At 52.0% G+C, this 16,543-nt stretch overlaps 1 long non-coding RNA gene across 1 annotated transcript in view; it reads left to right on the top strand.

The window, feature by feature from the left end:
• The first annotated feature begins 4,938 nt into the window (after nucleotides 1-4,938).
• The window catches only part of LOC127475107 (uncharacterized), a 49,886-nt gene continuing 38,281 nt past the window's right edge, over nucleotides 4,939-16,543 (top strand). Inside the window, exon 1 of the long non-coding RNA XR_007906092.1 lies at nucleotides 4,939-5,069. This is a non-coding gene — a long non-coding RNA (uncharacterized LOC127475107). The remainder of the gene's footprint in view (nucleotides 5,070-16,543) is intronic.

Below are 16,543 nucleotides of genomic sequence, written 5' to 3'. Positions count from 1 at the left end.
AGACGGCCTGTTCTCCTGGCCCTGCCCCATCCAACCAGCAGCTACATTTTCCACTGCAGAGGTACCCAGTTGTCCTGCCAGCCGTGCCAGTTCCAACGTGCCACCCTGTTTCTCTCCCAGGTTACTCCCTCTGCAGCGCAGGAGCAACCTGGAAACACTAACAAAGCCTTTTCTCCTTCTTCCAGATCCCTCCTAAAAACTACTGGGCTACACTGCCTGCCCAGAGCAGCTGCTCCCTAGTGTCTGCCTTCATGCCTGTCTGTGCTCCTTCACCTGTATGGAGCACTGTACAGTCCCTTTGTGTCCCCCGAGCGTGTCCTTGGGATGTGCACACCCTTCCGAGCTGGACTGTCCCTCTGTGCCATCCCTGCAGCTTGCTCAGCAGGAGGACACCCTCGTACAGCCCATAACGAGGGAGGAAAGTGTAATCATTGAAAGCCTAAATGATTAGATCTGGTCATTTTAGTTTCTGGGAGCAGCAAACACGAGATTGGTTTCAGGGCTTGCAAATCTGCCAATTCCCAAGCACATTGTTGTGTTGCCTCTGTCAAACACAGCAACTCTGGCTCTCCTCCCACAGATTATCCGGGCATGCAAATGACCTCAGACAGATACACTGTCATTTTCTCATGCTGTGATTTTACTTACACCCCCCTGTGGTACATGACAATAAAATTACCCCTCTCGTTCCTTTCCCACAGACAATCTTGCAGCATGTCAGTCAGTGTCACGTGAGCAGCCCTCCATCCATTCCTCCTGGGACCTGGGGGGTGAGTTGGGAAGGATCTGTTGTGCTGTCAGTCACCTCTGTTTGCCTTTAGGAGAGGGATTCTGGGTTCCATGCTGTTCCCTCTTGTGCCTGCACGACTCTTTGATCACAATTTGACTCTCAGGCCTTCAGAATCACAGCTGCCCTGTAAGGTTTGCCTGTAATCCTGGTGACATGTTGTTTCCTGGCAAGCTCTGGACTCTACTTGCTCCCAACTCTTGATTAACTTGTGATATTTTCTGATGGCCTCCATGATTCTGCTGTTGCCACAGACTTCCTGTTTCTTACCTGGATTTAAGTGCTGGTTGGGTCTGAAATGCCTCTCACCTTCTCTGTCATCTGACCTTCCACATTTTTACTTTAAGATTTCAATATTGAGTCCATGTCTCTCTCTCATTTTTGTGCCCACAACATACAACCAGACCTGCACCAGTAATTTGTGTGGAGAGCCTGGACCAGCCTGCAGCACTCACCAGCACTTGGCAACAAGGTCCCTGTCTGGAAAACACAGGCAACAGAGCTCTGACGTGCCAGCAAGGTCCCTGTGCTTTCTCATCTTGCTCCCCAAAAGACATCAGACATCCACTCAAGTGAACACTCTGGGGCTGAGTGTGCGTTGCTCAAGCCAGGATCAGAAATGCTTCCAGGCAGGAAGGTTTGTAATAAAATGTTTCTCTTCTTCTCACTTATTAGACAGTTTGTGCTTCCAGGAGCAGGATGTCAGGGTTGGCTGCCAGCTGCAAGCCAATGGCCACGTTGTACTTCCCAGGCTGGACCCTAATGGGGGGACAACCCCATGCCAGTGGGCTGTGGAACTGCTCCAGGAATCCTTGTCTGCAGGAAAACCATGTGTCGTGCAGGTGATGGGAATAGGGAGTGGTTATGGACAGCTGTTCCTGAGCATTTCAGTGTGTTTGGTGGATGTGTCAGTTCAGCCTCGAGGAGGGGCTTTTGGGGAAAAAAACAAACAAACAAAAAACAGTAGGACAGTGCAGTGGGATTTCAGCCCTTGGGCAGTGTTGACTTCTATAGTCACAGAGAGCTTTCAGTGGGTTCCAATCATAAAGTCATAGAATGGATTGGGTGGGAAGGGACCTGAAGGCTCATCCTGTTCCACCCCCTGCCATGGGCAGGGACACCTTCCACTAGCCCAGGTTGCTCCAAGACCCATCCAACCTGGCCTTCAACACTCCCAGGGATGGGGCAGCCACAGCTTCTCTGGCCAACCTGGGCCAGGGCCTCCCCACCCTCACAGCCAACAATTCCTTCCCAATATCCCATCTATCCCTACCCTCTGGCAGTAGGAAGCCATTCCCCCTTGTCCTGTCCCTCCAGGCCCTTGTCCCAAGTCCCTCTCCAGCTCTCTTGGAGCCCCTTTAGGCTCTGGAAGGGGCTCTCAGGTCTCCCTGGAGCCTTCTCCTCTCCAGGTGAACACCCCCAGCTCTCCCAGCCTGGCTCCAGCCCTTGGAGCATCTCTGTGGCCTCCTCTGGACTCGCTCCAGCAGCTCCACATCCTTTTACTGTTGGACTCTGCTGGAGGCAGCTCTGCAGGGGGGGTCTCACCTGAGAGGGGCAGAATCCCCTCCCTTGACTTGCTGATGCAAAAAATGCCCTGTGCAGAGGCCACATCTAGATCAGGAAACTTTTTAGAGATCTGAAAGGTCTGAGCATCCAAGGATACCCTCTGGAAAGAGGGAAGGGAGTGCAGCCCATGACAGCTGAGGAAGACAGATTTTCCAAAGCATAGAGGAGTGTCTGGCAGTGGGAAAAGCTCCCAGAACAGGACACAGCTCCCTCCTTGCACTGCCTACCCCAGAGAAGGGATGGTGCAGGTGTGTTTTCCACCTGGGTGTACGGAACCCATGTGAATGCTCTGAGTTCCACTCCCTTCCTGCCTCTCCTGCTCTCTGGCAGCGAGGGAGAAGCACTGAGGGGGGAGTGCACCAAGCTCACCCTGATTCAGGGACTGAATCAGCCTGCAGAGAGAAATGACTTCCATTTTTCTGTACTAGTTTTCGTGTTTGATAATATCAGACTGACCTCCTGGTCAGACGTTCCAGGAAATTTAATGACCGACTGTGAGGAGGGACCTTGGCTTCACCTTCCAGGCTTGCAGGAGCTGCCAGACTCATCCCTGGCACATGCAGCAGCACTGGTGTTACCTGGGAAAGTTTTCCTAGATGCTTCTCCTCCTGCCTGAATTCTGGGTAAACAGGCTTCACAAATCCCTGTTTGTACAGGCAGAAAACATCATCGTTACTCCATTCAATTATAAACCCAAACTTAAAAATTAATTAGGGCAGGTATTAATTTAAGCAGGTTTTGCTCAAGTAAATATTTTATGTTTTGGAGTCTAATCTATTCACTCAATAATCTAAAGCAATTTTTTTTTAATTTTATTTTTGGCTTGCAAAAAAAAATTAAAAAATAATGTCTGTTCCATTAGGAGCTGCTGCTGGCTTAAGAGGATTTTACTCCCATTTTATGGTTTGGTTCAAAGAAAATTTATTCTTGCAATAGATTTCATGATTCTTAGCTAACATTGTCTTCCCAGCTGCAGTTGGACGGTAATAAAAAAACCTTTGGCTTTTGTTAGACTTGCACATTCTTGGCTGCCAATAATGATTAATCTTGGCCCCTACAAGATCATCTTATTACTTGGTTTGCCTTGGGAGCTGCCGTTCCCTCCGGAGCTTGCTAAGGGCCTTCTCCCAGAGCAGCTCTGGAGCAGTGCAGGTGTGACCTGCTGAGCCTCCCTTGGCTGTCTGTCTCTGCCCCTTAATTGCTGATCCGTGGCACTCCTCTGCACAGCAGTGCTGTTTGGGGCATGACAGAGAATTAATTGCAAGAATTCCGGAACACTTCCGTGCGTGGAAGGGCCCCGGGAGTCCCAGCGGGGAGGATTGTCTAGACAGACCCCTCGGTGAGGAGATGTGGGTGGTGAGGGCAGCTCTAACCCCTCCCTGACCTTGGGCAAGCACAGGGGGCACTGACCCTCACCCAAAACCAGGCACTGCCTCCTCTCAGCTCTGCTGAGAAACCCTTTCCCACAACTCCCAGGGGCACAGAGCAGGGATGCCTCTGGAAGGTGCAGGAGGAGGCTGGGGGTGTAGGGCTGCTCTGGGTACATCTGTGACTGTTCCAGCAGATGACTTTGGGACATTGCCAAACACATGGGATTGGAGCTGCACACTGGGACAGTGTGTGGGTTAATTCCTGGCCATTTGGGCTGTGTTTTAATGATTCATAGTAATAAACCCCCTGGGAATGGGAAGGGAGGAGATGCTCAGCTGACTCGGAGAGCCCTGTGCCCTTAGCAGGACACACAGGCTGGCCAGTTTGTCACAGGAGGAGTGAGGGAATTTATGGTAGATGAGTTTGCTGAGCTCTCCCTCTGCCTTTGCCCGTGGGATCTTTGGGCAATCTGCTCACACTGGAGGTGTTGTACAGAGGAATCTCTTCCCCCTGCCTGTGCTCTGAAGGGTGGCTGGTTGAGAAGTGATCCACAGTACCAAGAATTCAAATTGAAGTGGGAAATGCTGCTCATCCACCAAAAAATCCTAGGACCTATTCCAAACTGTGCCTTGAGAAACCCAGTGGGTTTCTCAAGGCTGAGGGAGCACTGGGGTATCCCTGAGGATTGATGCTCCTCTGCAAGGACCGGGGTTTGAAGGTCCCTGTCACTGGGCCTGAGCCACGTGGGGTCAAGCAAAAATATCCTCCAAGTTCAGGTCAAGCTGAGCAAGTAATTTTCAGCCAAGGAATCCCACCCAGCACTCGTGTGGGATTACAGCTTCAGTCCTTCTGACTTATTTTAAAACTAAATGGCTCAAGGTTTCATTCTGGAGAGTCTCTCACTCAGAAATTTAGCTGGCTGACATGTTTGTAACTGCACGAAAGCTTCTGAAAGCAAAACCCCAATTTTCTTTGGGGTTGGCTCTGAAAAATGTGCTTAGATTTGAGTTTTTTACTTCAGCAAAGGAACCTGATGATCTTTTGTTATGTCTTGTCCTGACAAATTCTGGTTTTTTTCCCCCTGTTTTATTTCTTTTAGCTCAGTCTGTGAGAGGTCCTGCAGATGCCTCTGACATTCCTGCTGGTTGGGATGTTTGCCTCTGCTGGGAGACCCCTCCATCCTCTTCCTGGTCAGGAAAGGGACACAGCTGGGTGGAGAGTAAAGGCAGGACTGGTGCTGAAGAGTGGAGTTCTTCTATGTTTGGGAGTAAATGTGGATGAACATCCCTTGCCTCTTGCTGATGGAGCTCTGTGGTGTCTCTGCTTGCCCTTGGACACCAGATGGGTGAGTTTAACCACTTTCATTTTTTTTTTAGAATCTTTGTACCTGTATTCATAGAATCATGGAATGGTTTGGGTAGGGAGGGACCATAAAGCTCATCCAGTTCCACCCCCTGCCATGGGCAGGGACATCTTCCTCTATCCCAGGTTGCTCCAAGCTGGTCCAGCCTGGCCTCGGACACTTGCAGGGATGGGGCAGCCACAGCTTCTCTGGACAACTGAGTTTGCCCACTTTCTTTTTTTTGTTTTTTTAGTCATTGTACCTGTGTTCCTTTCCAACCACCAGGTCAGGGCTGCCATACCATGTATAGGGAGGATGTTTTCCCTGTCCTTGCTGTTCCAGCTGGCTGCCCATCCCCACATACCCCCCTTTGTGCTATTTCTGGGCTCAGAGCACTTATCACCTTCCTGGAGTGGAAGCCTTGTTTTCTCACATCCTGCTCAGCTATTCAAGTAACAGAATGAACCTTCCAGTGTGAAGGGGACTGATCCAGGGTGGGTTTTGGGTTTAACCCTTCCATGCCTTCCCCCCAAGGCAGCCCCACAGCTGGGGCAGTCACGCTGTGTCTCCAGCCCACGGGGCCCTGGTCAGCTGGGTCACGGGTGTCCCAGCACTGCCCTGTGCACAGGCACTTCAAAGAGCTTTCCATGGACAGGAAACAGGGCAGATTAAAGGCACACTGAGGCTTTTATTTTATGCCAGCACTTCGAAATGTTCTTGCTGGCCTTTCTGAGGCCCCATTTTTAGCCATGTCTATAATGCAGCAGCGGCCGCTGGCACCACACACCGCGGCTCCGAGGCATGAGAGTCACAAGGCACTTCGCATGTGTCTGAGAGCCAAGGGGCTCCAGGGAGGGTCAGGGCTGGCTCCTCCAGGGCTGCTTCCTCTGCCAGCAGCCTCACCACCCCAGGCACTGCTCAGCAGCCCAAGGTTTGCTGTCCCTTACCACCTTGCACCCCAAGGACATGCCATGTCCCTCGGAGTGTGCTCTGGGAGGCAGTGCTGAGGCAGCCAGAGGTCCTGGCAGGCTGGGGGAGTGGGTGGTACTGGGATTTTGCTGCCTCTTCTTTCCTTTCATGCGTTTGCAGCCTTTCCAGACGTGCATCAGCTCCACTCCATCCCACAGGAGTGCAGCAAACAGGAGTGGAGTTCTTCCCACTGGGAAGAACACGGTCCAGCTGCTGTTCCTCCATGGTTTCTCCCCAGCAATGTAAACAGTTTACAGGGAACTTTGTAAACAGCAGATTTGTTTAGGATATTGTCTGCATTCCCTCCTCTGTGTTTCCTTGTTCAGCAGCACAGGGAATGCTGACCTACCAGCTGCAAGGCTGGGGCTTGCCTTGTCAGAGGGGACAATGGTGACAACCCAGAGGAAGGAGTCCTGTACACTCCTGCATTCCCTGTGAGCCTGGTGGAGTTGAGGGATCATCCAGAAACACCATGGCTGCATGGAAATGCTTCTGCATCCAGCAGAGAGGGAAGCTGGCATGAGGTGGCATTGCAGGATGTCTTGTGTGAGAGAGCAGAGTGTATGTGAGCAGAAAGCCCCAGGGCACTGGGAGAGATGAGAACCCTTCAGAGGTGGGAGCTTCATCCCAGAAAAGCACTGTCTGTTTGAAAAGTCTCAGAAAGTCACTGACTCCCTGTGGAAGCTGATTGTCCACCCAGGGAAAGGTGGCTGTTAAGCCAACTCATCCCATGGGATTAACACCTGAGGATGTCTGTGCTCCCTTCAGAGCTTCTCATGCAGGGATCCAGCCAGTGTTCCTCAGCACTGGCTCACAGAGGTGAGCTTCCCTCTAACCCCTTCAGCTTTGGAAAGGAGCAGAGAGAGGAGAGGGTGATTTCCACCTGAGCTTCTGCACCTCCCCAGCAGCTCTGTCAAACTGAGCTGTACTTACCTCCCAGGAACCCCTGGCACCTCAGTGCACACCCTGCACACAGGAACAGTGCGTGAGGGAGGCTGGAAATGGAGGTTGGCATGCCAAAAAGAGGGTCAGAGGTGGGGGAGCAGCAAACAGAAAGGTTTAGAAGCAGTCAGGGGATGTTCCTCAAGCCCCCAGATGTTCAGTGCAGCTGTGGGTGAGTCCAGCCTTCCCTCTGCCAGTGAAACAACAGACCTTATAGAGGAGGGAGCAAAGCCCAAATGTTTCAATACACTTATTGTCTGTTTTTTTCTAATTTTCTCTTGTACTTAAGCCTGAGCAGTTTAGCTCTGTGACAGGCCCTTGAGCCAATGCCTCTGTGCTCGGGCATTCCTCATGGACAGGAGGGATAACTGTTGCAGGCCAGACTGTCAGGAACTGACAGCAGATTGTTTGGCTGTTTGTTTGCCCCCGTTCCCTACCAACCACAAGTTTGAGGCTTGAATTTAAACATCCTAGATAGAAAGGAGAAGACCTCCAAAGGACAGCTCTGCTGTGTTGCCAGGGAAGTCTTGGATCCAGGAGACACAAACAGCTCCACAAAGCCAAACATGGGGAGAGGCAACCTGACCCCTTTTTCCACAGCATTGGCTTCCCAAGAATGTGGCTGCTGGGTGCAGTTCAGAGATGGCCTCCACCTCCTTTGTCAGTGTGACCCTGTGAGGGGCTGGTGACCCGCTCTGGCTGTGTCCACATGATCACCATTATTAAGAAGAAAAAGACAGCAAGTTCTTCCTACTTCCCTCTTCCTACTTCCCTCAGAACCATGGATGTATGGCAGGGACCCAGTCTGGCCCGGGGAACACTTGGGAGGGCTGAATTCTGGATGCCTCTGGATGCTTTAAATACCACATAAAACCCTGTTTGCCTTTGGGGGCTGTGGGTGGTTGAGCACTGTCCAGCAGAATCCTGTTGATTTTCTGGTGAGTTTTAACTGTAAATATTTGAACAAAAAATTATCTTGTGTTAACCTTAGAGAAATTTAATCTCTCTGTACATAGGGAAGTCTGGCTTGAGTCACAAGTGGAAATGAGAGTGGTAGTTTCAGGTGATTCCCCAGTGGATGTTTATCCACGTTGGCACAGGATGCCCATCAGGAATGGCAGCTTGTTCATCAGGAAGGGCTGAAAGGACACCTGGAAGGGCAGGGCAGGGTGGAGGTGTGTTGGCTGGTCCTGAACAGGAAAGCAGGAGGGCTCCAGGTCGTGTTGGATGACCAAGGTGGCAGGTGGAAGGCACAAGGCTGTCAGGAGAGCTGCTAGTTCCCAAATCTTCCTGTTTCATTGCAGAGTCTGCAGTTTGCCTGTAGCTTGGGACCAGTTTTGTTATAAACCCTAAAGTTTAAGCAGATTTTCAGCTCTGCTTTAGGTAACCTCCCCCTCTGCCCAGCTCAGCTCACTGACCTGCGTTGTTCCCTCTTGGGAGGATGATGGATGTTACAGGAAGGGCTCAGTTCACTCCTTCCTTCTCTTGGACTCTCACCTTTGTCATGGTGAAGAGGAGGGAGGAAGCTGCCTGGGAACCTCTGCTTTCCCTCCACCTCCTGTCTGCCTAATTCCTCTCTGGAACTCTCCTACAGCCTGGGGTAGGGATGCCAGGCTCCCAGAGGGCAGAGCTGAGTCCGAGGGAAGGAGTGCACACTAACCAAGGAGAGGCTGAGCAGATGTGTGTGTGTGGAGGGAGACAGCAGCAGTACCAAGGCAGAACTGGGAAAAGTGGGAAGAACTGTCTGTCCATGGGGAGCTGATGGGCATGAGGAGAGAGTTCCCACTGCCCCCAGACCACCCTGGGCTCGGAGCAGGTCAGGACCAGGGCACTGGCAGAGTCTCTTGCATCCTTCAAGCACTGATGTCCCAGCTGAGGAGGAGCTGACAGCTGCCCCCTGCAGCCCTCAGGTGCCTTGAAATCCTGCCTTCCTTTACTATCAGTTAGATCCTTTGAGTGGAAAATCAGGAAGCTTCTCCCCAGATTCACCCTGCTCAAGACACCCGGGTCTGTTCCTTTCGTGCCCCGTCCAAAGGGAGCGAGCGCAGGACGTGGTTGGGCTGAGCTGTGCCTGGGATCCCATCAGAGAGGGAGCTCTTCCTGCAGGTCCAACTCAGCTCCACTCCCTGTTTCAGGCCTTGGCCTGGTGTGGCTGCTCCGTGTGAGGCACTGGGAGCTCGGCTGTGTGTGCAGGCACTGGAGTTGGAGCTCCAGCAGGCTCTCCCAATTCCCATTTAGGTTTGACCTTTTGCTGGATATTAAAGCCTTGCTGTGGCTCAGTGAGATGAACACTGCAGCAAACACAATTCCTCAAGATGAAATATCTCTCCAGTGGGTAATTCCAGCCTCATTTGAGGGTTGTTGTATTTTTTTTTTTCCTTTCACGCTGAATCATTTATTCCTGGTGTCAGGAAGGTGCAGAATGACTTTCCCCACTGGCTTTCAGAGCTTCATTGATTCTTCAACTCCCACTCCTGCAAATCTGCTGGAGCAGCAGCCCTTTGCCTCTCCAATTTTCCCAGGAGGGGAGTGGGGAAAGGGAGGGTCTCAGGACTGGGGGAGCTCTTCAGGGAACCCATTCACAGTCTGGGGGAGATGCCATCATATTTTAAGCTCTGTGTTCCAGGGACAGCGTTCTTTATTTATAGGTTTTTTGCCTTAAAAGCTTTCTCAGCACTCAGCTGTCTGTGTGGGGAGGGGGGAACAGGACACATTTCCCTGAGATTGTACAGAGCACCATGGACCTTTGGCCCTTCCTTCTTTGTGGTTCACTGCTGCAGCTGAACCCCTCTGCTCACGATAAGTATGGATCCAATCCCTTAGTCTGATCCCAAAATATGTGTAGAGCACAAATCCAATCACTGCCTGGCTGCCAGGCAGCAGTGACTGAAGCCAGGCCTCCTCCTGTCATCATCAATCCCTTTGCAGTCCCGGATCTGAGTTCACACCTCATGTTCTCCAGTGCAGCTCCTAGGAGACAGGGAAGGGCTCTTCTGCCCGTGATGGGGGGAGATGGGAGGAGAAGAGGCAGTGAGACCTGGAAAAAACAGGGTCCCAGAGCCCCATGAGAGCTCAGGAACACAACCCCAGAGTACCATCACATCCCTCTGGGATCCCTTGAGCAGCAGGAACCCCTGCTGCTGGACACTCTGGTGTGGAGGTGAGGGAACCAAGTGGGTGTGAAGTGCAGGGCCCTGCTTGACCCCTCTCCAGGAGAGGAGCAAACAGAGCATGGCTGCTGCCACCTGGATCAGTTGAGCAGGGCTGAATGGATCCTTGTGTCCAGCAGAGCCTGTCACCAGGCATTTGCTGCCGAGCTCCAGAGCTTTGATTTAAGGAGTCTGCAGCCGTCTGACCCAGCCCACTGAGCTTACACCATCCCCCTGCCAAGCAACCCTAAATGTTTCTATTTGTTCTGCACTTGGCCCACTTTCTCCTGTTTATTATCCTAAATGTGCCCAGGACGTGACCCTGCTCCCCCTCCCCAGTTCCATTTATTTTCTACTGCTTCCCAGGAACCACTGTAACATAAGTGCCATTCAAAGGACAGAAAAACGGAGGGAGGTGGATGTTCACAGAGGTTCTGTGCCCTCCTTGGGATCAGGCACTGGCACCAGTGTCAGTAGGACATGCAAAGGGATGCTGCCAGGGAGCTGGGGGCTGGAAAACGATGGAGGAAGCTCAGTGCTGGCAGACATTTAAGTCACTCTTTATTGCAGTGCTGCACAGCAACAAAAAGGATCAATATTTATTAGTCGCAGAAAGCATAATTTTGCATGAAAAGCATCGATCAGCATGTCAGCCCAGACAATGTCATTACATCTTTATGATTTGGTCAACATCCCTGTAGGAATAAGGACACTGTTCCCCTGGAGAGAGCCAGGGGGTGAAGGCAGAGTTCAGCACAGTGCTGTGGTTAAAGGGGGCAAGGCAGGGACAGCACTGTTCAGTGTCACAGGGTGGGCTCAGGGGCTCTGGTTCTGTGCCTCATCATTCTGTGCCATCAGTCTGTCACTGAGGTCTAAGGACCACTGGGAGAAATTCCCTATTTCAGAGTCAGGTCCTAATTTTTTAGTCCTTTTTCCCCAGTGAAATAAGCTGCCTGCCAACTGGGTCAGGGTGGAAGCTCCCCCATAAGGTCATAGTGCACAATTATTTGCTTTAGGGGAGGTTGGTCCCATCCTTTAAGGCAACCCAGCACACGTGGTGAGGATGCCTGTCAGTGCCAGCTCTCCTCCAGGCCTTCTTGGGCCCACTGGCTGACTCCAGCCCCATCTGCCCGGTGGGCAGGGCTGTCTGGGGTCACCCTGCAGGCCCCAGCGAGGTCGGTGGCTCAGGCTGTGTGGGGAGCCTGGGACCTGGGCAGCTGATGAGCCAAGAAGGGCAGGGAATGTGGGAAAGGGCTTTGGGCAGTGCCATGCAGACAGTGGGAGACAGCTGGGAATGGCAGTGGCATGGAGGAGGCAGAGGAGCCTTCAGTGGGGTGGAGAGGTGTTCGAGAGGATCTGATGGATGTAGGAAGATGAGGATGGTGGGATTTGTTGCAGTGTTACAGCTGGACACAAAAACAAAGGGAAGAGGCTTCTGGAGCTGCACTGTGTGGGTAGACAATTGCTGCTCAAACCTCTCCTTGCTGTGGGTCCAGTGGGTCAAATCCTACCATTTCCATCCCTGTGCTGTCCCCAGCAGAGGCACAGGAGCACAAAGACAGACCTGGAGGCAGCAGGTCTTGTGGTTTTGCAGAACACCTGAGTCAGGACTCTGGGGTCAGAATTCCCAGCAGTGCCATGGACTCCCTCAGGACAAGCCACAAGCCAACCACACACAGGGCAGCTGCAGAGCTCGGCTCCCACTTGGACACCAAAGTAATCAGCTCAACAAAACCAGCCTGCTCCAGTCACAGGGGGCACAGGGTCTGTTCAGAAAAACCTTGAAAAAGTCCTGGTGGGAGCAAGCAATTCTTCCAGCCTCCAGCACCATACTGGATGGGAGCCAGGAAAACAGGCCCTTGGCTTGGTAAAAACCTCCTGATGGGGTTCACAGCTGGTTGTGAGTCAGTCTGGGTGTTTGTAGATAAAAGGTGTCACCGAGTCAAGATGGGGTTCACAGCTGGTTGTGAGTCAGTCTGGGTGTTTGTAGATAAAAGGTGTCACCGAGTCAAGATGAGTGGCTCTACCTGGCTGTCTGAGTGATGGATGAGCTGCTGTTCCACACAATCGGAAGGAACCTCCATGTGGATCCTGAAACACAGTTTTTAAGACAGCTGTTCCTGCCTAACCTGACAGGCAGCGAGAGAGGCTGCTGAAGAGGTGGCACAGTCAGGTTTAGGGGACACAGGTGCCTGCACAACCCACTTGTATCCCAGAGATTTGTGGATCTGGTATCCCTGGCATAGGAGGATGAGAGATCCCCCAAGGCAGGAGCTCAGCACTGCAGCCCATCAGGGTCCAGCATCAGGTTGCTCCCCAGAGAGTGTGGGGTGACTGTGCTGGTGTAGGAAATGAGTTTTCAGCCCCACTTTCTCTCTGCCAGTTGGAATGCCCGGAGCAGGCAGCTTTGCCACATGGAGTCACAGTGAGAGAACCATTAATTTTGTATTAGGACATAAAAACTGTTTGAGCTGAACAGCCCAATAGTGCTTCCAGCCCAGCATCCTGTCTCCAGCAGAAGCCAAGCCGGATGCCTTAAAGGAAGGCATAAAAATCCCATAATGCCCATAATTGTGCAATACTTCCCTGTGAGGGGAGATTCCCCCCTGACCCCAGCTGGCAGGCAGCAGGAGAGTCAGGAGCTGCTCTGATTGTCATTGGAGCTGGAGTCACTGCAGATGCTGTTCTTGTGCACATAAATGTCCAATCCTGTGGTGAAACTCTCCAATTCTGGTTGTTATACTGCTTTTCTGATGTCCTGGTGAGGAGCTGATGGTGTTCAGGATAGGTCCTGGATGACCTACCACAGGCAGAGCAAAGGGGAGCTTTGTCCCTTCCCCACCCCAGCCAGTCCCTGCCCCTTTCTGAACTCTGTAATTAATTTAAAAGTGTCCAAGGCCAGGTTGGACAGGGCTTGGATCTACCTGGTCTAGTGGAAGGTGTCCCTGCCCATGGCAGGGAGTGAAACGAGATGGTCTTGAAGGTCCCTTCCCACCCAAACCCTTCTGGAATTCTGTGGTTAACTCTCCCTGTGGCCTTACCCCGCCGTGCTGGGGAGGAGCAGCACTGACCATTCCCGTGGCTGGGCTGGGTTTTGGTTCTGTACCAAAGGTGAGTCTCTTTGCCCACAGAATATCTGCAGGATATTCCTTAGGGGGGGAGTGTGGGGCTAACAGGAGACTGGTTGATCTATGGCCAGGTGTAACCTCCTCACAGCTACTTCAGGTGATAGAAGCGCTTTCTTGTCTGTCAGTGCCCTGTCAATCCTCTTTTCCTTGGACATCCCACCAAACCTCTTGCTGGGAATGCCAGGGGAAGCCTGCTGGGATGCTGAGCAGGTGGTGAGTGACAGAGGCCAGAGCTGTTGGAGACCAGGATGGTGACTCACCGTGATGTTTAGGAGGAGAGCTTGGCACAACTTCAACTCTAACAAGAATTTTTGATTAGATTTTTGCTAATTAAGTAAAAACTTAGATTTTCACTCATGAAAGAAGTCCTGCTCCCAAGTAGCCATCTTTAGGATGACATACCCACCCCAGAGACCACCTGAGCATCCCTGAGCATGGGAGAAGTTAAATCAAGGACTACCCATGAAGGAGTGGCAGAGGTGTGTTTGCCAGCTGGCAAAACAGGAGAGGGGATGGAGGCAGGAGAGCAGGGCTGGGCATGTAGAACTGGGGGGAGGTGGCAGCAGCCTGGGATAATTGGGCCATTAAATCTCACAAAGGCACCTACACTTGCACACTGTGCTCAGGGAAACAATCACTCTCCAGTAACAATCATACGGATCTGCAACCATTTTTCTGCTGATCCAGTGCTTAATCCTATTGTTCAGACTGCAGGTTAAATTGTCCTCAACCCACGTGCAGAGGCCAGGTTGGTTTGCAGAGATGTGCAGGAGGGACTGCCGGGAAATTTTGGCTCTGAAATCCATTTGTAAATGTCTCTCAAATGTCTGCTTTTGTTCCCTGTGCCTCCTCTCTGCCAGCCCTTCCACCTCCAGAAATCCCCATGTGGGATGGAGCCATCCCAGTCCTCTGGTCAAACCCCCTTTATTCTGCCCCACTTCTCCCAACTACAGAGAGTGCCAGAACTGCCTGAGAAGGTCACAAAATTGGCTTCAAATCCTTTGAGTTTACAAATGTGGCTTTAACTCTCTTTATTTATTGTAGGTCTGGGGAGGAGGGCTTTCATCCTTGAGCCATGTTCTCAGAGTCTTCAGCTGTGAGAGCTGAGAATGCCATTTTTGCAGTAACAAAAGTGGAATTTGGCATGCAGGGTCCCAGGAGCTGGGGGCTGAAGGACACACACCCTCTTTCTGAAAGCTTTGCAGTAAAGTTGAGTGTTTTGGGGCTCCTGGGACCAATCCCTGTCTGGACAATATTGTTATGGATTCTTAGTTTATCAGCTGTAATCCATGGGGTGTATCAGACCTTGCTGGATTGCTGTTTGGATGGTGCAGTGAGGTTTGGCCAAGGCTGCTCAGATCCCTTAGCTGGGTGTGTGGTGGTGGGTGGCCCAGCTCCTGTGTTTGGTGACAGGGCCTGTTGGGCACTGGTGCATTCAGGGAGTGACCATTGCTGGGTGCTGGCAGGAGTCTGGAGCTCAGGCACTCTGAATCTGGGATTAAGAGCAAAAACAATGAGAACTTCACCCATGTCTTGTGTTTTTCATCCAGCTCTTTCTCAGCTGGATGAGGACATGGAAGGGCAGTAAAACCCTTTCTCAATCCCACATCTGTCCAGACAGGGGATTGCATAATGCTGCAGATGTTCCAGCTGTGCTGCTCAAGTGCTGGTGTTGCTTCTGGCTTGGTTTACTCTGGGCTTTGGTAGGAAGATGACTTACAGGCATTGGCTGGCACAGTCACAGAGGTCCTGACAGCAAGACAGGAGTGTGACCTGGCAGGAAGGGGTTGGATTGGGACAGGAAGAGACAGACTGTGCCATGGGAGCTGTGGGACACTGTGCCCAGGGCTGGGGATGGTGCCTGGCTGGAGGCTCCTTGGTGCAAGGTGAGCTGAAAAGTTTGTGACTCCCAGTAACTCATTCCCTCCCTGGGGCCATCCAAGCTCCATTATGACTATCCAGAGATGCCTGGGGTATATTTATTTTCCTCTTCTTTCCCTTTGATACCTCTTCCCTTACTGTGGGAGACTCCTGCAGCTCAGGGTTGTCCTTCTCTGCCTGGGCTGGACCAGGGCTGCCTTGGTGAGCAGGTATTAATGGCAGGGGAGGGCAGGACCTGTGATAACTCAGCCTGGCAGCCCTGGCAGCACCGAGGTGATGGAATAGTCTTTGGAGACCCAAAGAGCTTCAGTCAGCACTTCTCTGTGAAAGGGGTTGTGAAAGGAGGGAAGGAAAGTCATCGTACGTAGGTCTGAAAACTGGAGCAGGGGCTGGAAATTGAGACATAAGAAGGGAAGGCAGTTGAAGAAGCAAGTTCAGGTGATACCATCCCTGTAGTCAGTGCTGGGATTAGTAAATCTGAACTTCATCCTGCTCTTCCTGCTGATGAAACTCCTGCTGGTGTCTGTGTGTGACAGTGTTAGAGTAGTGCCTTAGTAAAAAGTGGGTGTTGGGAGCCCCAAACCTTGCTATGACATGCACCCAGCCCTGTCAAGGAGCCCCTGAGGAGGGAGGGGTCTCTGGGCAGTGCAGATGGCACTGGCACTGCCTTGTGCCACCTCCCTGGCCTCAGAGCTCGTCCCTGCAGCTGCAGTGCCCCAGATCCCGGGATACAGGGTTCTTCCTTCGGGAGGCAGACCTTGCTACCAGCAGTGTGGTTTCATTTTAACATTCATTTTAACAAAGAACTGAAGAAGGGAAATGCTTTTCCCCCTGCTGAGGATTTGTACACATCCCTCTCACCCAGCCCGTCCCACCACGTCGCTGAGCCTCAGGCAGAGTTTTGAGGGCTGGTTGTGGCTCAGTTTCCTGCAGCCTCAGATGCTGCCCTTGAGCAGGGAGTTGGGCTTTGGGTTCCCTGAGTGCAGACCTGGGACTCTGTGGCTGGAGCACAGCGTGGAGCACGTTCTCTGGTGGCACAGTGTGACTGCAGAAACCTCCCTCTTTGTCCTCTCAGTGGTGGTGATGTCCCAGTGCCACCCTGTTCCCTGCAGATGGTTTTCATCACCCTTCCATTAAGCTGAGCCACATCCTGGGACCCAGATTTGTGAACCAGATCAGCTGCTCCTGCTGCAACACACAGTGGGGTGTTGCAAAATGCTTATTTCCTCATGTCTGATCAGCCTGAAATTATTCCAGGACCTTTTAGGGTTAGGAAGCACCTTTGGTTTGTGAGCAGGGCTGTTGCTTATCCCTGTTTCTGATATTTTTGTAACCCCTACACAGTGATGAGACAACTATGTCCAGGAGGGTCACCCCAGCACCTATCCCCCACAAAGTTAGGACCTTG

The sequence above is a fragment of the Manacus candei genome, unplaced genomic scaffold (genome assembly GCF_025592945.1).
Source record: "Manacus candei isolate 608988 ecotype Guabito, Panama unplaced genomic scaffold, ASM2559294v1 h1tg000046l, whole genome shotgun sequence".
Classification (NCBI taxonomy): domain Eukaryota; kingdom Metazoa; phylum Chordata; class Aves; order Passeriformes; family Pipridae; genus Manacus; species Manacus candei.
Note: the sequence above shows the minus strand (reverse complement) of the source record. Positions and strands in the feature narration are given on the sequence as shown.